Genomic DNA, 22722 nt, shown 5'->3' with positions numbered 1-22722 from the left:
CTTGTTATATGTTATTCTGGAATTCTATTTTCTTGGTGCCCTCTTCATATGCAAACAAAGCTATCAAATCTTCTTACAAAGAGGAAAGGAGAGAATCAGAATTTGAGAACAACAATGCCCTTATATGATATGAAAATTGTAAATAAATGCACTTTAAATTATATGAAAAATTCAACTAAATGCAATTTAAATTGTTGTTATATGCACACTCCAATGAGACATAATAGGTGATTGAAGGTTTTGTCATTGATGGCAATCTTACAATCCTATGGCACCGGCAAGGCATTACACTGGCACTAGCAAGATCAGACTCTACACTGACACTCAGGCCACTGGCACTAGCAGAGAAAGGAAGCATACTAGCACAAAGGCCGATAGGATTTCTATTATAATATATTTTGTTTATTATTTTAAAATCTTTAGAAGATGACTTGGCAACATTGTAAAATGACTCATATATATAAGAGATCATTGTAGGACATTTAAAAAATGAGATATATAGAAGAATGTAATTAGGCAGACCTATTATGCGAAATATAGGTTAAGGGTTTATGTAAGAAGCAGAGTAGAAACCGGTACTGGATTTGGCATTATAGATGCTATTCTGAAGCAGTACAAGACACTAGATTTATATAATCCATTTTGTAAGTCAGTGTGACTTCCCATTGAGCAGTGAGCTCTAGGCACTTGGCCTTCCTACATGTGTAGGCCCCCTTTTGTAAGTAATATTCCCTTATTGGCCAGTAAGTGAATATTGTGGGTCACAAATCCCACCAAGTTTTTTCCCACACCGGGTTTCCTCATTAAAATATTGTGTTATGGTGTGTTTTTCATGTGGTTGCTTCTAATTCTGTTTATTGCATTATTTCTTGCTTACCGATACACTGTTATAATATGTTCTACATGTTTTAAGTTAAGAAATTCAACTCACTAGTTAGATACTGATTCACCCCCCCCCTCAGTATCTATGGGAATCCTAACATAAATTATATGAAAATGCAACTAAAAGAACTTTAAATGGTATGAAAATGTAACTAAATGCACTTTAAATGTTATGAAAATGCAACTAAATTTACCCTCTGAGATAGTCATCACTTCGATCAAATTTGTAGTGCTTTATTTTTATCATCATTGAGCCTATAAAATGTTAAAAGTTGATACAAACATCATGGTATAATTGAACCATGATGACCTGAGTATAACTTACATGGATTTTGATATTGCAAGATGATACAAGCATCAAGGTATAATTGAACCAAGACAGCCTGAGTGTTGCTTGTGTAAAATAGACAAGAGTTAACCTTCGTCCTATACAAAGTGGTAATGTCCTTAGTGATATGTTTTATGATCATGTCATAAGACAAATTTGCATAGTAATAAGGCTTTACTCACAAAAAATAGATAAAGAAAATTTATTACACTCCCTCCTCACTTCTCTAGTATTTCAAAGACATCCTTTATTTTCTTAGGAGATATGATTACAATAATAAAAAACTACCAAGATAGGCATACATCTTGTCCTATGTAGTTGTCAGATAAAACATCTTGCAAATGGATCAGTTTATTTCTATTGCACAAAAACCAGTTGTGTGTTTAGTTCTTGTTTTGTGTTTACCATTGATAGTTCTAATCTTTGTTTTCATTCAAGCATCTATGTTTGTGTTGTTTGATTGTTTAAACCCAAAAGGCCAGATGCCCCCAATTAAGTCTAGACTTTGCCCCCAGCTATGGGTACTTCTTTCGATATGGATATATGCATTGATCACCAAGCCATGGTGAGATGTGGATAACTATTCGGATAACCAAGGACAGTGACTATGCTAAGTGTGTCCAAGATTGTGTTGTGTTAAAAGATTTTGTGATGACCATTGGTTTAGCTCAGATGGATGCCAAAGATATAATATATGCACCCATACATGAAAGAGAAAATTTGTCACAAATAACACCTATTACCAAGTTTTCCCTACTTGATTTTATTGCACTTTTTTATTTTTATGATTTTTTTGTATTTTTATTTATTTTTATTCATTTTTAATTTTTTTTTTATTTTTCTCTTATCTGTGGATTGGATAACTCATGTATAGAATTTTTTGAGGTGAATGTTTTTTTATAATTTCATCAAACAAGTCTCCTTCTGATGTTGACAACTGATATGTCCCTGATCCATAAGTTGATATGATGACAAAAGGACCTAGCCAATTTGGTTCAAATTTGCCCTTCTTTTCCCGATCCTATTGATTGTGGGGATTTTCCTTTAGTAGCAAATCACCGATTTGAAATGACCTTGATTTTACTTTGTGATTATAGCTTCAACACATGTGTTGTTGATATGCTTTAAGGTGATCAAAAGCATGTTGTCGATGCTCATCCAACAACTCTAACTCTTGTAGTTTGTTTACCCGATATTCCTCATCCATAATGAGTCCCTTTAATGATACTCTAAGTGGTGGAATCTTGACCTCAATAGGTAGAATAGTATCTGATCCATACACAAGTGAGTATGGTGTAGCTCCTATAGGTGTATGGATGCTAGTTCTATAAGCCCATAATACTGGGTTGAGTTGGACATGCCAATCATGACAAACCTCATTCACTATTTTCTTGAGGATTTTTAGGATGGTTTTGTTTGAGGCCTCTGCTTGGCCATTCTCTTATGGATAGTAAGGTGTGGATAAATGATGTAACATATGGAATTGTTTGCATTTTTCTTTCACATCTTGATTCTTGAATAGTCTTACATAATTCGTGATAATGGAACTAGGAATGTCATACTGACAAATGAGATAAATCAAGATAAAAGAGGATATTTGCTTGCTGATAACAGTAGTCAATGGGATAGCCTCTATCCACTTTGTAAAATATTCAGTGGCCATGATGATAAAATTATGTCCATTCGATGAGGAAGGATGAATTTTCCCCACTAGGTCGAGTCCCCATTGGTAGAATGGTCATGATGTAGTGAACGGTTGCAACTCATGTGCTGGTGTATGTATAAGATTGCCATGAATTTGGCATTTTTGACATTTTCTAGCAAACTGGCATGATTCCTTTTCCATGGTCGACCAATAATATCCCATCCATAGAAGTTTCTTGGTGAGAGTAAGACCACTTGAATGTGTGCCACAAATACCTTCATGAAGTTCTTGCAAGGCGGTTTAGATTCGTTACGATCAAGACACTGAAGAAGAGTACCATCAAGACCTTGGTGGTAAAGTGTGTCTGTGGTTAGGGTGTAATGGGCTACTTGACAAATAATATTGTGCTTCTGGTTTTGGGATAGATCTAGTGGAAGTTTATTATCTTTAAGGTAGGCATAGATCTTTCCATAGAGTGGTAAGTCAAAACCAACTAGGGTACAGATGATGTGGGATTCAGAATTGTCATAGGTAGGGGAAAACAATTGCTCCACTAGGAATTCATAATGATTTTGTTTGTTTGGTATTTGCAGGAGTGAGGCAATGGTTGTCATGGTGTCTCTAGCTTTGTTTTCCAACCTTCGGATCTATTCAAATTTGATGTCCAAAAAGTACTTCTTGAAATCATCCACCATGTACTTATAGGGTATCAACTTGTCATCCTTTGTTTGATAGTCATTATTAACCTGATGAATGACTAATTGGGAGTCTCTAAAGACTTTCAACTTTGTGATCTTCCACTCTATATCTACTTTGATTCCTTTTACTAGAGCTTTGTATTCAGCTATGTTATTTGTACATGAAAAAATTAACCTGTAAAATCTTGGAATGGTGTGTCCTTCGAGAGTGATGAATAAAATACCCGCACCTAATCCATGTTGTGTGTATGATCCATCAAAGTATATAAAACCCATGGTTTTGTGGTTACTTTTAAGACATTTGTGTCTTGAAATTCAACATGCATTGGATGAGTGTCTTGTAATGGAGCTTCCACAAATTGATTTGTGATATCTTGACCTTTGATAGCCTTTTTGTCTGTGTACTGGATGTCAAACTCACTTAGAATCATCACCCATTTAGCTATCCTTCTTGTGAGAGTGGCCTTTTTGAAAAGATATTTCAATGGGTCAATTTTTGCGACTAGCTTGATTGTGTGAACTAGCATATAGTGTAAAAAATTTTGAGAAGTGACCACCACGACTAAACAATCTTTTTCAATGAATGTGTAGTTGAGCTTGTAACCATTCAATGTCCTGCTGATGTAGTATATTTCTCTTTCCTAGCCTATTGAATCTTCTTGTGCTAATAGTGCTCCTAGTGATACTTTTGTAGCTGATATGTAGAGAATGAGAGGTTTGGTAGCTATTGGTGGTACCAAGATAGGTGGATTCATTAGATAATACTTGAGCTGGTGGAATGATTATGCACATCTATCCTCCCATCTAAAAGGAACATTCTTGTGGAGTAAATAAATGAATGAAAGGCACTTGTCAGCATGTTGAGCAATGAATCTTAATATGGATTTTATTCATCCCTGTAGAGATATTAACTGAGTGATATTTCTAGGAGGTGGCATCTCCATAATTTCTTGTACCTTTGTGAGGTCCACCTTGATTCCCTTTTTTGACACTATGTATCCTAAGAGTTTGTCGGATGTTATACCAAAGACACTTTTTAGGATTTAATCGAACATTGAATTGCTCCAACTGCTGAATGATTTTGTCAAGAATCTCTAGATGTCCTTCTCTTGTAAATGACTTGGCCAATAGGTCATCTACATAGTCTTCCATTAATGTGTGCATCATCTCATGAAAAATTATGGTCATTGCTCATTGATAGGTCGCTCCTACATTATTTAAGACAAAAGGCATGGCATTCCAATAGTAAGTACCCCATGGACATGTAAATGTTGTTTTATCTTGGTCTTTTGGTACTATTTTGATTTGATTGTAGCCTAAGAAACCATTCATGAGTGATAACATAGCATGTCCTATTGTTAGATCTACAATTGTGTCAATGTTGGGTAAAGAAAAGTCATCCTTCAGACAAACCTTCTTGAGATCCCTGAAATCTATATAAATTCTAATGCTTTTATCTGGTTTGGATATAGGTACAATGTTAGAGATCCATTCCATGTAATCTATAGGTCAGATGAATCCTACATCAAGTAGCTTTTTTAGTTCTTCTTTAACCAAGAGGGTGACATGCGGTTCATTTTTCTCAGTTCCTGCTTGACTGGCTTAGCTCTTGGGGCTATAGATAAGTGGTACATGATCAAATCTAGATCTACCCCTAGCATATCTACATAGAAACAATCAAAATTGATTTTCTTTTCTTTGAATAAATTGGTGAAGTCAAGTCATTCTTGTTCTGTTAATGACTCTATCAGGTGTATGGTCTTTGTTGTTGCTTTAGTGTCGATGTTGATTGATTGAGTTTGCTCAATCAAAATTGGTTATCTCTCCTAATAATGTTCAGGAAGAGTGTCAAGTCTCTTATCCTTTGGTGCCTCAAAGAGGTTTTCACCATTGGATATGTCCTTTTTTTTTCACTTTTTTATGATCTAATATTGCCATTGAATGGTTTTCACCATTAGATCGATTTTTTATTTTTTATTCATTTTATGACTAAGAGACTTGGCACTCTCTTGATTGATAACTTTGTTATGAGATTCACTACTGGAACATGTTTATGGGTTTACTAAACAAAGGTATTGGACAATAGTGTCATCATCTGGGAAGATAGGTATGTTGAGTTGTTTAGGCTATTCCCAGTCTATGAGTTTAGGATGTATGAGGGGTAAGGAATCGTTAGGTGTATTTAGGTCAATGGCTATAAGGGTCATGATAGAAATATTTTCAAAGTTGTCAAAAACATGATCAAGGTCTATGATAGTACTATCTTCAGGATTGGTTGTCTCATATTGATTTTTCTCATTCTCATTGGCTTCATAGATATGTTGTGGTCCAAATTCAAATGATCTAGACCCTAGCTTTGTCCTTCATCAGGTGTGGGTGTATATGTATGGAATACATCTATATCAATGTCTTCATTTACATCAAAAGAAGTCATTCATATTCATATTCATGTGATTATGTCTCAGAATCACTCTCTAGGACTCTATTGTTGTATATGACGAGGATATCTTTTGGAGAGAAGGGTTTGCTGACATTTGGTATAGGTCTTGCTTCTGTCTCTGAACTAGCTTGCACTATTTTTGAATTAGGCTCTTCTCTTGGTTTCAATCTATTAATCTTCTTAGAGAAGTTGTGAGAAGCCTCCTCCCTTTGTATGGAAAGCTCTTCTTGTTGTTTTTTATACTCCACTTCCTTATGCTTTGGGGTTGCCTCATCAATTGCTTGTCATTGTACTAATTCTTGTTTCTTTCATTGTTGCCATGTGGTTTCTTGTTGGCAATTTTGTTTCCATGCAGATTCTTGTTGTCAATTTTGTTGATCAGGTTGATGTTGATGTTGTCCAGATTTGTCCTTAGCTAGTCGTGAGTGTGGTTGAATTGTTTCTATGATATCCCCTTGGCATTTGTCAATGGGACCTTTTCCTATGCATCCCATCCTTTGGATGATTATGAATCTTTTGTCATATTACTCTGTTGGGATTGTGACACTTAACATTTTTTCTCGTGTGTCTTTGTCATCCTTGCACAACTAGTTCAAGACATCCTTGTCTTTTGTTTCATTTTCCAGTGTTCCTTCTTCAATAAACATATCATCAAAGAGTTTGATGGATTGTGAATATTTTTGCTTGGATGTTGATGGTTGTCCATGAGACTTTGGTGAAGTTGGTAATTTTGATGGTTCAAAAGAATATTCTCCCATGCCTTTGTCTTTCAAATTCATATTTTTCTCAAAATATATGGATAGAGATTTGACTTGATCCTTACTGTTTGATGATGTGGAAGTAAGAGCTTCCCTATTATGTGGTACAAGAATATTCTAAGTTGCTTTGAGATTATTGCAATACTGAAAAGGGGATCAGTGTCTATGGAGATAGAAATTTCGTGTCCATAATATGGGAATTTCAAGCACTGGTGGTATGTAGATGGTACTACTTGCATTTCATGGATCCAAGGATGACCCAAGAGTATGTTGTAAGATAATTCTATGTCCAAGACTTGACATAGAGTATCCCTCTAAACTGGTCTAGCTTGAATAGGTAATACCACAAGAACTTTTGATGATCTTTCTTCATCATCATATGCTTTTATTGTTATCTTTTTCTTAGGATCAATGGATGTTTTTGAAAAACCCAATGCATGGATAAGTTTTAGAGTACAAATATTTAGATCAGATCCTCAATCTATTAGTTCACATTTCACTCAATGTTTATAGACCAGGAGCTCAATATGGAGTGGAGTATTATGCAGATGATTTAGAGAGATGTTATCATGTTCAAAAAATGATAGATTATTAGGTACAGTTAAATGCACCACCATGTCTTGGAATCGATCAACATTCAGATTGTTTGGAAGTGTAGTGTCAATAAGAGCTCTCTCCAAAATATCCTTATGTGCTAGTGAGACCTTGAGAAGCTCTAATATTGATATGTGAGCAGGTGTCTTCTTCAATTGATCTACCAAGCTATATTTCTCTTTTAGAGAAATGGACATGTTGGAAGTGTTTCCTTTCAAAACATACTTGGATTAGGCATGCGTATTTACATTTACCGGGACTTGCTCTTGCTTGTCCTTGATCTTTATGACATTGATCTTATTATCATATGTTGAGATGTGATTGATGACATTGTTGTACACATGATTGATACAAGACCTCTTGTTGTTTGAGGATGATGATGTGTCTTTATCATAATTTGAAAGTAGATTCTTGAAGGCCTCATGATTATCATTGGTTTTATGACTGTCTATCATTATGTCACCTTTATCTAGTAAATCTTGAACCAAATTTTTCAATCTTAGGCAATCATTTGTGTGATGCCCTTTGTTTCTATTATATTTTTAGTAGTTCATGTTATTCCACCAGGATGGTTTGAATTGGGGTTGAAAATCCCTTGTGTTTGGTAATGTAATGAGTTTGTTTGTCAACAATTCTTGAAATATTGATTTAAGGGTTTGTCCCAAAGGTGTGAACTTTCGTCGATATGGTGCAGGTTTTGTGTTATTGTTATTTCCTTGATTGTTGTTTCCTTGATAGGTGTTCCCTTGATTGGTTTTTACTTGATTGTTGGTTCCTTGATGGTTGGTTGGTGGAGTAGTACTTGATAAGTTTAACTAGTTGTTTTTTTTTAACATTGTTAGCGTCAACTACACCATCATTCACAATAATTTTGTTCCTTGTCCAAACTTTGGATTTGTCTAAGTTGTTATTGTTGTGGTAGTTGTTTCTATAGTTATTGTTTGATGAACTAGCACCTTCTTTGGAAAATTTCAAAGTGTTCCCTTTTTTATTAAGGCCTCTTCTATCTGGATTCCATTGTTGATCAACTTTTGAAAACTAGGTAGACATTATAGTTTAAGTTGATAGCTCATCTCACCATTTAGATTTTCTATAAAGATTTCCATTTTCTCCTTTTCAAGTACAGTCTGAGGATATCTAGCGATTAATCATCTCCATATTTGTAAGAATGTCATGAATGGTTCATTGTTCTTTTGTTTTGTGTTGCAAAGTTCAAGCATGGTGACCTCATGTTGAATGTTATAAGAGTATTGTGAAACAAACTTGTTCAACAACTCTTCAAATGATCTAATGGGAGGTGTGAGTTTTGAAATCCATTCCATCATTTATTCTCCTAGGATTATTGGAAATAATCTCATCATGTATGTGTCATTGTGGGAAAACTCTAAACTTATTATGCAAAATTCCCTTATATGATCGTGGGGATCACTTTTACCATTGTATTTGTCATACTTTGGTATTTCAGAGTTTGGTGGGAATGACACCATATTTAAAATTCTATCAAATGGATAGGGACAAATATCCTCGAAGGAATATTGTGTTCTGGTCCCTTGTTGCATGTCTTGCATTTGTTGTTGAAGAACTTGTAGTTGTTGTGTAAGTGTAGTAAGAGGATTGTTTTCATTGTTGGTATCTCGATTGTTGGTGTTATCTTGATCATTAGTGTTGTCTTGAACTTTGTTATTGTGGTGATCGTGCATATTGTTATGATCAGTTTTGTAAGTGTATTTACTTAATTTTGTCCTTTTTACGCTCTCAATTTGTTTCGGTTGGTCCATGTCAAAATCCACAGGGATCTTGACACCTTTGCTAGATAGAAGGAGGAAGTATTTTTGTTTGTCTATTTTGATGAGTTTTTCCAGGAGTTTTTGTAAGCCAAGGTCTTGTTGGGCCTCTTCAATAACATCATCTATTATATCTTCCTCATCCATAATTATGTACTTTTTCCAGGTGTTAGTTTCTCTATGTCCCATGCTTGATTCGGGTTCTACGTCCCAATCATTTTTTTTATGGGATTGTGTAAAAAGTGGCATGATTTGATTTGATTCAATAAGTGATTGAATCCTTGGGTAGATAAGATAAGTTGATTTTTCCTCCTTTGTTGAGGTGTTGAGAGAATGTCAACTTTTGTTTGAAGGCATGTGCCTACAAGGTTTCCTCATCAAACTCAGTTCCTTTACCATGTAGATAGATATGAAAGTTGTGTAAGAAAGTACGATGTTTTAGGAAGAGTTTACAATTTATGTAGAGAAACTTCCTTCTTTTTAGGTTTCTTTCTCTTCAAATTAGTTTTCTAATGAATATTCTTCCTCTTTAAGTGTTGAGGAGTGGTCATACAATTGATCTACATTGATGTTGTTGATAGGTTGATGTGATAAAAAATACCTTGTTTGGATACTCAAGCTTACTAAGTCGAATAGAGGGTTTGATATGCCCCCCATTGATGTGACTAAGTGTGTCAAATGATGTAATAAATCTCCCCAATTTTGGAAACTCTAGATTGATTTGACTAACTTGGATACCTAGACTAAGTATATGATGTTGATATTGGTTGAAATTGTGTCACTTGGATCAATAGTTAATATTCCTTTGATTTTGTTGGAAGAACCTGATTTCTGTAATTTATAAAGTGATTCTTAACTTTGTTGATATTTTTGCAAGTTGTTTGTTTGATATCTGATAAGAACACAACAAACACACATAAAAATAATAACAATTTTGGTCTTAATCTAACATGAAGTGTATGTTCTTTTGAGGATATTTTCAAATCCCAGGATGTCTCCACTAGTTTGGTACAAGAAAAAGGCACCAAGAAGACTCTTTATTCAAAGGTCATAAATAATATCATAGTCCACAACTTGATACTCCTTCAACTCAAACAACCCTATCACACCCTAAGGTGCACCTTTTTTTTCCCTTTTTCCAAAAGTTAAACCAAAGAGGATTTCTCCTCAATTGGATCATTTTCTTGAGAGATGTATGGTGAGTGTCTTGGGGGCGGATTCTTCCCCCACCCTTGCACTATGATATTATAAATTTTAGGTTACTAACTTGGCTAAGCTTTCTAGTTCTAAGGCTCTTTTAGTAAAGGTTCCATTTGGCACGACAAAAGATAAAATCCCTTAAGAGGCTTCCCAACCTTTAAACAAAGGCTTTTTGTATCTCAAAGATACTAAAGGGTGACTATCAATTCACACTTCCATTGGAGGGGATTTTCATTAGCCTCCACATTTCATTATAGTGGGTTGGTAAACTAGGCTAAAAGTTGTTCCCCACTTAGGTCATTCCCCTCTCACTGGCCTTATGGGCTTCTCAGGAGGGAAGGCCTACTAAAGGTGGGTGAACTCACAATAATGGTTCCCACTTTTTTGCCACTTTTGACACTGAGATGTACATTTTTAAAATAATCTTCAACTTCCGAGAACTATAACTTTTAAACTATTAAAAATTTGAAGATGATATAAATTAGTGATTTCTAGCATTTTGTTTGTAGATTCTATATACATTTTTTTCAAATTTTTTTAAAAGATTTTTTAAAAAATTTTCCATCTCCCTCGAAAAGTAGTTTTTTACAACAAACTACATTTTTTAAGAGTGATGTGCCTCCCGAAATGCATAACTTTTTTTCTATAAATGATAAAAACTCAATTATTTCAAATTTTGGTTTGTAACATCAATATCCAGGGCTTGCATTTGGTTTTATAGTAATATGTTCAATATTTTTCATTTTCTAAAGTTTTGAAGTCCGACTAGTCATAATTCAAACATAGGTTTACGTTTGAACACATAACTTGTTCTATATAAATCAAAATTCATTTTTTTTTTTTTCGTTAGAAAGAAGACATCAATACCAAGGGCATAGATATTTTTCAGAATTTTTTTGAATTAGTTTCTTATTTTTCCCAATGCGTTGAACAGAGAAGTTCATGTTTGGTGAAAAACCAATTTTTAATAAAATTAAAAAATCAAGAACATAATAAATTCAAAATATAACAAAATTATATTCGTTGGAAAGATTGTTTCGAGTACTACCATCTAATATTTTTGGGTTATCAAGATTATTTCATTCGTGTATTGAACCAGAGCTCCGAAGTCATTAATTCTTCAGAACTCTAAATTTTTTTGGGAGAAACTTCTAATTTTGAGGTTTCGATCGAACACGTGTTCGATCGGATTGGGTTCGCTCAAACCAAAAGGGGTTCGAGTGAACCCCCATTAGCTCGAACCGGCGAGCTAGATTTTGGCACGCATATTTTTGTAATTGCCATGTTCGAGCGAACCCAACAATTTTTAACTGTCGGCTTTCGTTCGAACTTGGGCCGACGCATTTTTCATTTTTTTTTTCATTTGTGGAATCATATAAATGTCCATAATTTTTTTTCGCTTTTTATCACTCAAATGATTAAAATAATTCGCATTTTTGGATGAGAGAAGATATTTGAAAATTATTTTGAAGGCGAATAATTTGAAGGTTTTTTGTAAAAGCATGGGGAACAAGAAGAGAAGGCAAAATAAGACTTCAAGGAATTATTCTCCCGAAACGGAAGAAAGATATCGAGAACAAAGAAGACAAAGATATCATGATGCAAGTATGTATTTTTAATTTTATTTCTATTTAATTTAATATGTATTATGTATCAATTAATTAGAATTCAATATTTTTTATCTAATATTTTTAATAGGATTAAAAATAATTTTGTTTTAATTGGAAAACATAATTAATTTGAGATAATACATGTGTATTTGCAAATTTCAATTTCCATCAACTTGCTTGTTGTGTAATTGCATTTTTCTCCTATATAATTAAGTTCATTTATAATAGATAAGACCTATTAAGTCATAAAATTAATAAGACCTATTATGTCATAATTTTTAGGTTCTAAATTATATATATTGAATATTTAATCTACATGTACAAGTAATTTCATGTGATAGGTCCTTTAATATCACATAATATATTTGTCTTAAGGGTAGTTAAGTATATTAATTTCGTGAAATGTTTTTTCAAATGTGGTCATATTGATTTTAATAATAAGGCCTATTAGGACTATTACATTGATTATAGTTCTTAAATGTGACATAAATTTATAACAAAGAAGATATTTAATTTAATATGTATTACGTATCAATTAATTAGAATTCAATATTTTTTATCTAATATTTTTAATAGGATTAAAAATAATTTTGTTTTAATTGGAAAACATAATTAATTTGAGATAATACATGTGTATTTGCAAATTTCAATTTCCATCAACTTGCTTGTTGTGTAATTGCATTTTTCTCCTATATAATTAAGTTCATTTATAATAGATAAGACCTATTAAGTCATAAAATTAATAAGACCTATTATGTCATAATTTTTAGGTTCTAAATTATATATATTGAATATTTAATCTACATGTACAAGTAATTTCATGTGATAGGTCCTTTAATATCACATAATATATTTGTCTTAAGGGTAGTTAAGTATATTAATTTCGTGAAATGTTTTTTCAAATGTGGTCATATTGATTTTAATAATAAGGCCTATTAGGACTATTACATTGATTATAGTTCTTAAATGTGACATAAATTTATAACAAAGAAGATATTTAATTTAATATGTATTACGTATCAATTAATTAGAATTCAATATTTTTTATCTAATATTTTTAATAGGATTAAAAATAATTTTGTTTTAATTGGAAAACATAATTAATTTGAGATAATACATGTGTATTTGCAAATTTCAATTTCCATCAACTTGCTTGTTGTGTAATTGCATTTTTCTCCTATATAATTAAGTTCATTTATAATAGATAAGACCTATTAAGTCATAAAATTAATAAGACCTATTATGTCATAATTTTTAGGTTCTAAATTATATATATTGAATATTTAATCTACATGTACAAGTAATTTCATGTGATAGGTCCTTTAATATCACATAATATATTTGTCTTAAGGGTAGTTAAGTATATTAATTTTGTGAAATGTTTTTTCAAATGTGGTCATATTGATTTTAATAATAAGGCCTATTAGGACTATTACATTGATTATAGTTCTTAAATGTGACATAAATTTATAACAAAGAAGATATTTAATTTAATATGTATTACGTATCAATTAATTAGAATTCAATATTTTTTATCTAATATTTTTAATAGGATTAAAAATAATTTTGTTTTAATTGGAAAACATAATTAATTTGAGATAATACATGTGTATTTGCAAATTTCAATTTCCATCAACTTGCTTGTTGTGTAATTGCATTTTTCTCCTATATAATTAAGTTCATTTATAATAGATAAGACCTATTAAGTCATAAAATTAATAAGACCTATTATGTCATAATTTTTAGGTTCTAAATTATATATATTGAATATTTAATCTACATGTACAAGTAATTTCATGTGATAGGTCCTTTAATATCACATAATATATTTGTCTTAAGGGTAGTTAAGTATATTAATTTCGTGAAATGTTTTTTCAAATGTGGTCATATTGATTTTAATAATAAGGCCTATTAGGACTATTACATTGATTATAGTTCTTAAATGTGACATAAATTTATAACAAAGAAGATATTTAATTTAATATGTATTACGTATCAATTAATTAGAATTCAATATTTTTTATCTAATATTTTTAATAGGATTAAAAATAATTTTGTTTTAATTGGAAAACATAATTAATTTGAGATAATACATGTGTATTTGCAAATTTCAATTTCCATCAACTTGCTTGTTGTGTAATTGCATTTTTCTCCTATATAATTAAGTTCATTTATAATAGATAAGACCTATTAAGTCATAAAATTAATAAGACCTATTATGTCATAATTTTTAGGTTCTAAATTATATATATTGAATATTTAATCTACATGTACAAGTAATTTCATGTGATAGGTCCTTTAATATCACATAATATATTTGTCTTAAGGGTAGTTAAGTATATTAATTTCGTGAAATGTTTTTTCAAATGTGGTCATATTGATTTTAATAATAAGGCCTATTAGGACTATTACATTGATTATAGTTCTTAAATGTGACATAAATTTATAACAAAGAAGATATTTAATTTAATATGTATTACGTATCAATTAATTAGAATTCAATATTTTTTATCTAATATTTTTAATAGGATTAAAAATAATTTTGTTTTAATTGGAAAACATAATTAATTTGAGATAATACATGTGTATTTGCAAATTTCAATTTCCATCAACTTGCTTGTTGTGTAATTGCATTTTTCTCCTATATAATTAAGTTCATTTATAATAGATAAGACCTATTAAGTCATAAAATTAATAAGACCTATTATGTCATAATTTTTAGGTTCTAAATTATATATATTGAATATTTAATCTACATGTACAAGTAATTTCATGTGATAGGTCCTTTAATATCACATAATATATTTGTCTTAAGGGTAGTTAAGTATATTAATTTTGTGAAATGTTTTTTCAAATGTGGTCATATTGATTTTAATAATAAGGCCTATTAGGACTATTACATTGATTATAGTTCTTAAATGTGACATAAATTTATAACCTATTAAACATGTTGAATAATTTAGGTGAACTATTTATATTCAACTTCACGTACATGCAAAAACATTTCAGATTAGGAGGTCTATTATGCAATAATAGGTCTTAAATATACTCACATGTGACAAATTATAGTCCACTTACATTATGGTCCATAACAAATTAATATGAGGTCACCTAAGTTATCGTATGCATGCATCAAAATATTTGTACTTTTAATTTTCAAAATTGGAATTTCTAATTTATCAAAATTTTATTTTATGTGTTAAATTAGTGCTCAAAATTAGAGATTGAACTTTAATCCTAACCTGAGAACAAATTGAACTTTAAACCTAAACAAGTAATTTAATTAGAGTTATAACAATAAGGTCTTAAAAGTATTAAAATTTAATAAACCAAATTGAATGGGCTAATTTTAACATGTAAATCTTTAAGCCAAATTCACCCCTATTCTTAATCCTAATTGAATAATCTCTGATTAATTCAAGAACCTTACACAAACTCTTAAATTATGTGCAGAACGGGCAAATGAACCTGTTGAAGAACACAATATAGTTGATGAACATAGGGAGGAGATTGTCCAAGTTGAACCAATGGAGACCTTTGAAGGAGAGGGGTCAGGCTCCTTACCTCCTACCACTGATATGGATGAGCATATTGTGGATCTAGCTAAACAGGTGAAGAGAAATATTTCTTATAAAAATTTAGATCATTTACTTGAAATGGATGTGGATGAGTTGAAACGTCTTAGTGAAGAACCTAGACATACTAAAAGGAGGTCAATGAATAAAAGTGCAAAAGAAATAATGTCGCATTTCAACAATCTTGATACTACACTAGAAAAAGCTCAATTGTTATCAATTGTACTTACTCATAAAGACTTAATAGATCCAATGAAATTGTTGGGTATAGATACAACAAATCAAAAGAGGAAATCTTCTCAGCTACAAAAATCTATTGTTGATAATGTTAAGAAAGGTTTGGTGAACATTGGTAAAAAATCTCGAAAACTAGATAAGACCATTTCAAGAAGAGTGATGTTGACATCTTTAGTAAATGAAAGATTGCCTCAAAAAAGACAAATCTCTTCACTGTCATCTGAGTTTGGTTTTAGTAGAAGGACAATATCTAAATATGTTAAAAGGAGAAATATTTTGGATGATACTACCTCAGAAGGGAATTGGGCAATTATGTGTAGAGCTCCTCGTTCTGATAGAATTGAAGATGTTGTTAGGAACTTTGTGACAAGTTTTTGGAATGATAATACTCGCCCTTCATCAAATAGTAGAGATGTTATCAAGCAAAGGATTGGTCCTGATCGTTATGATCTCCATGTAAAACATTGGATAGACACAACAAAACATGAATTGTATGTATTGTTTACTAAAACAAACCCTCATATAAAGATTGGACAAACCATGTTTGAACGGTTAAGGCCATATTATGTGAAGTTAAACAAAGTTTTCGAAACTTGTTGTTGTCGTTATCACATCGAATTTGACTTGTACTATCAGGTGTTTCGAAAGATTAGAGAAGATAATGATGGTTATGAAAATGCTCCTCCTAAACGAACAAGTCAATTCATAGCATCCATCTTATGTGATAAATCAGATGATAATGCAACCGGTCAAATAAATTGCATAAGAGGAATTTGTGGAACATGCGGGGACTTGGCTAAATTGACTTTGAGAGATGAAGATACTGACATGAGGAAGATGGTAAATTGCAAGAGTTATAAGTACAAAAAAATTGAAACAAAATTTGGAAAGGAATCTACAAGACTAGATTATGTAGAAGAGGAAATACCTGTTGGAACATTTATGGAAAATTTTCGTAAGTTGATAAAACCATACATATGCCATGGTTTTTTTGCCAAGTGGCAAGCAGAACAATTTAAAAGATTAAGAGACACTTTCCCACTTGGAACTATTTTATCTGTAGTTGACTTCGCAGAGAATTACTCTTTTGTGCATCAAAAAGAGATTCAATCAGAGTATTATTTTTCAAAGCAAATCACTATTTTCGTGCATGTGTGTTATCGACATGCACAGATGAATTTAGATGGTGTTGATAGTACATTTGAAAATCATGTCATTAAGAAAGAGTACCACTTCTATATCAGTGATGATAAGGAGCATGACACACTTTTTGTACAACATTTCTTTAAGAAGTTTTTTGAATATTTGAAAGATAGAGGCATAACAATAGTTAAACATTTTGTTTGGTCTGATGGATGTGCGGCACAATTCAAATCTTCGAGGCCATTTTATGCACTATGTAGATATCATCGAAATGACAAAATACCACATGTTTGGAGTTTTTTTGAGAGTGGTCATGGAAAGGGTGAACATGATGGTGCAGGAGCTTGTATCAAACGTGTTCTAAGAAAGCATCAAATAAAGTACATAGGAGAACGTATAGAAAATGCACATGATGTTGTTGAATGGTGTAAGAAACACTTTGAGCAACCTAATTATCCTGGGGAATCATCATCAATAACATATAAGCCTATTCCATATAGAGTGTTTTGGGAGATAACCGGTACGTGTTCTCTTTTAGTATTTTATTCTATTTTTTTTTAATTTAACAACTTGATCTACATGTACATTCTTGTACACATGTACATTTTACAGATGTGGATAGAAAATCAATGCATGGATGCAAGAGTGTGGAGAGGACAAGATCTTTGCATTGTGTCATGAGTACAGATAATCACCCATGGACATTATACACTAGAGATTATTCATGTTTTTGTTCTGAATGCATTTTTGAAAACTATGTTGATTGCAAGAACCAAGAGCTTGGATATGTTAGTGAATGGAAAATGGTGCCACTAGATGTTTTTGACACATATGAGGATTCAAATGAGGATGAAAACTTTGAAGACATTCCTTTGATTTCTGGTGATTACGATCATATTTCAGGATTGATTAAAAAAGGTATGTATGTACATGACGTACACATGTAAACATTTCCTTAAAAATGACATATAACTTAGAATTTATTTAACTTGTGTCAAATTGCAGGAGATATTTTTGCAGTCATAGCAGAAGATGGAAATATAGAAGGTGTTAGTTATTATTTATTGCGTTGCACAGAAGAGAGAAAGAAGTTATCAAAATCTGAGATGAGTGATGGAATGTCATTTCCCACAGGTTTGAGTTCTGATTTGAATATGTACATACATACAAATCGCTTGTGTGAAATTTTTTAATTTCTCACGTTTCTTATATACATGTACATGCAGGATCAGTTGTAGTGCAAGGGACATATTTCAAACAAGTTAAAATTGTTCAACATGGGATTCATTTCACTGAATACCAAATTGATAACAAGGTATATCAGTATAGTCACTTGGTCATTGCTGTTGGCCTAATTCTTCAAACAGTTCCACGTTGAGGGCGGACTCAAAAGTGGAGACTAGATAGTGAAGATCATGACAAAATATTAAGTGTTATTGAAGAGCGTTGTGAACCACTTGATGTGGTATGAACTATATATACATTTAGTAATCCACATGAATTGAATTTTAATGTACAAGTTCAAGATAAATTCTAGATCTCAAGTAACTTGTTTTGAAACTATTTAGGATAAATATTTTTTTAAGTTTATTTATACATTATATCAAATTAGGATGTATTTAAATGTGCACGTGTTTAATTATATGTAATTGTATTTGTATTTAATTAAAAAATGCATATTTAAATTAGAATGTAATATGTACATTTGTAAAATTGATATATTTAATATGGAATTAGGACATGTACATGTTGTGAACTATTTAACTACAATATACATACCTAGAAGCTCACATACCTACAAATATACATACCTATGTAATATACATGTACTGGATGTGAACTATTCAATACATGACCTATTAAGTTTAGTTTGTTCATTTCATACATACTCTTTTGTTTGAAAATCAAACATGTATAATTGAATACATAATCTTTTGTTTGAAAATCAAACATGTATTTAAATCTAATCTAATCAAACATGTATAAATCTAATATAATCAAACATGTATAATAGATGATCAAACACAAACCAGGTATACAGAATAATCTAGAGTCTAAACAAGTCGTTGTACATGCATGAAATATACAATCTAATCAAACATGTATTTAAATCTAATCTAATCAAACATGTATAAATCTAATATAATCAAACATGTATAATAGATGATCAAACACAAACCAGGTATAAAGTATAATCTAGAGTCTAAACAAGTCGTTGTACATGCATGAAATATACAATCTAATCAATCATGTATTTAAATCTAATTTAATCAAACATCATGTACATAAATCTAGAATATAATCTTGAACATGTGTATAAATATAATATAATCAAACATGTATAAAACTTATAACATGTATAATCTATAGTCTAAACTCCATGTATAAAGTATAATCTAGAGTCAAACACAAACCAGGTATAAAGTATAATCTAGAGTCTAAACTCCATGTATAAAGTATAAAGTATAATCCAGAGTCAAACATAAACCAGGTATAAAGTATAATCTAGAGTCTAAAATCCATGTACGTGCATGAATATATATAATATGAAAGTATATAAAAAGATAAATGTAAATGAGCTATAAAGTCTGGAGCAAATCAACAGGGATCATCATGTCGGCTACGAACTGAGCGACCATCTAAGGGAGAGTCCTGCAAAAGTAGAATTTATTTAAATATTAAATATAATATATATATCTCTCTAGACGTGCATGTACATCAAATATATATATACCAAAAACCATAACTAACCTGTACACTAACAGCATCTAAAGAATCTCTCCTACGCACATGCTCAGAGCTCAAGGAAGGAGTGACATGAGCTAACTGTCAATTTAAGGATTAGTCCACAATCAATTTAAATGATCTACAAATTAAAACTTAGAACTCTAGATTATTTAAATTAAACATGAGATCTATATATATAGATTTATCAGGTACAAATTTGCAATGTATGTATACATATCTTCTAAAATTTTAAACGCACATGTACATGTACATACCTGTGTATCACCTGGAGTAGGCTGTATAGTCTGATCCTGTCCCGTGATCATATCAACAACATCACTCGTGCTAGCATATCTCTCTCTAGCTATACGTATCACTGAGGAGTGCAAGGGGCTAACTAGATGAGTGGGCATCGTGGATGAAGTGTCTGACTATAGTAGCATGTCCATAAATCCAGTATGGCTCAAATCTCTTAGTTGATCCTCAAATGAGTCCAAACCCTCATCTGTGATATGTACCTGATCAGCTCGTATCTCCTCACATGAATCCAACCGGCCCTCATCTGTGATATGGAGCTCATCAGCTCGTAGCTCCTCCTCTACAGCAACAGAGTGATCTGTAGGTGGGTCAGTGCCTGGAGCATGCATAGAGTGATGAGAATGCTGTGACTACCTCGAGGTATGCGTCGATGCCGCTGTAGCCTGAACATCTCTGAGAATCTCCTCTCTAACATCACCCAATGGTATCCCAAGTCGAGATGAAATAAAACTATAAGCATGTAGTAGGTCCTCGACTAAATACTGCGACATCTGTACATGTCTACTACCTCCGACTATAGCTGCTACCTCATCTGGGGAGGGGATGCCAGCAGAAATATACCGATCATTTGAATCTGAAGCCCCCCCATGACTAGAAGATGCATGATCTATGGATGATCGCGAACGTGGTCGACTCATCATATATCTGCCCACCCTGTCAGAAGATATGGTGGCTGTTGCTGATGCAATATGTCCAATCCTATCAATTGCTTCTCTCTGAGAAGCAATCACAACGTGATCTGCTATGGGTGCCATGGCTGGGACTACTGCAGGAAATCTCTGGCCAAGAAGGTCCCTGTGTCTAGGCGGAGCTCTATCACGCCTACGATATGCATCTCTATTAGCAATCCTGCCCCTCCCCTGTCCATAATATCCCGGAATATCAAGGTAGTTTGGTTTCATCTGACAATGAACCTCAGCAAATACCTGCTGTGCAAAGTATAATGGAATCTGGTCGTTATTAGGATAACGACCATGGGCTGCTAAGAATCGTGGGTAAATCAGTGATGCAACCTGTGGGTCGATACATCTGGTAACCTGATATCCCCTCACCTTACTCTTCTCCTGATATTGTGGGAAGCATCTCTCCTTGATGGTCTCCTTCGAGACCACCCCCACCACATCAGCAAAAGAATGAGGACCCCTCACCTCACTCCTCAACTGTCTATATATATCCTCTATAACCTCAGGTGAGAATGAGGTATGAGATACTAAGCGGTCCCTCAATGTCTGCAAACTGTCAAAAATGGACGTGCACGTACTCTTGTACACGCCATCAGTATGAGGGTCATCTAGTATGGCCCTCAACCTATTCAACTCTCGATCACTGTAATGAAAAATAGTAGCAATGTCGGGCAAGGGGGGATCCTGCTGTGGAGGATCCTCCTGTGGTGGCTCCTGATGTGGAGCCTGCGCAGGTGGATCCTGATCAGGAGCCTGCGAAGGTGGATCCTGATCAGGAGCTTGCAAAGGTGGATCCTGATCAGGAGCCTGCGAAGGTATATCCTGGGATGCCATCTATCTAGGTACATGTCATAAAGTTAAAATAAATACGTAAGGAGAGAGAGAGAGATCATTTTCATGAGAGAGAGAGAGAGATCATTTTCATGAGAGAGAGAGAGAGAGAGATTATATACATATAAATCTTCATGACAGAGAGAGAGAGATCATTTTCATTTTCAAAAAATACATGTAAAAATTTCAAATATTTCAGTGAGAGAGAGAGAGTTCATATATTTCAGATCTAGAGATAACATATATTTCAGAGAGATAGAGAGATCTAATGTACATGTACATATTTAAATCTTTGACATACATAAAAAATTCAAGAATAGAGAGATCTAACATGTCATATGTATGTTAGGACACTATATTATCCTACGGGGAATGTCATATGTACAGTAGGATGTTATAAGGGGTCACATGTGGGTCTAACCACATATGACCCCTTAGGACACTATATCATCCTAAGGGGAATGTCATATGTATAGCAGGATGTTATAAGGGGTCATATGTGGGTCTAACCACATATGACCCCTTAGGACACTATATGATCCTAAGGGGAATGTCATATGTACAGTAGGATGTTATAAGGGGTCACGCATGTGTTAATGCATGTTGACCCCTTAGGACCACATACGACCCCTTAAGATAGTATGTGATGGACTAAGGGGTATGTCGTTCACACTAGGATTCTATAAGGGGTCACGCATGTGTTAATGCATGCGTGAGCCCTTAGGACCACATATTCAACCCCTTAGGACACATAGGAAATGTCATATGTACAGTAGGATGTTATTAGGGGTCATATGTGACCTACTAAGGGGTCACGTATGTGTCAATGCATGCGTGGCCCCTTAGGACCACATATGACCCCTTAAGATGCTATGTGATGAACTAAGGGGTATGTCGTTCACACTAGGATTTTATAAGGGGTCATATGTGGTTATAGGATTTTATAAGGGGTCATATGTGGTTATAGGATTTTATAAGGGGTCATATGTGGGTCTAACCACATATGACCCCTTAGGACACTATATGATCCTAAGGGGAATGTCATATGTACAATAGGATGTTATAAGGGGTCACACATGTGTTAATGCATGTTGACCCCTTAGGACCACATACGACCCCTTAAGATAGTATGTGATGGACTAAGGGGTATGTCGTTCACACTAGGATTCTATAAGGGGTCACGCATGTGTTAATGCATGCGTGAGCCCTTAGGACCACATATTCAACCCCTTAGGACACATAGGAAATTTCATATGTATAGTAGGATGT

Source organism: Cryptomeria japonica, chromosome 5 (assembly GCF_030272615.1).
Source record: "Cryptomeria japonica chromosome 5, Sugi_1.0, whole genome shotgun sequence".
Lineage (NCBI taxonomy): Eukaryota > Viridiplantae > Streptophyta > Pinopsida > Cupressales > Cupressaceae > Cryptomeria > Cryptomeria japonica.
The sequence above is the reverse complement of the archived record's forward strand: the minus strand, read 5'-3'. Positions refer to the sequence as shown.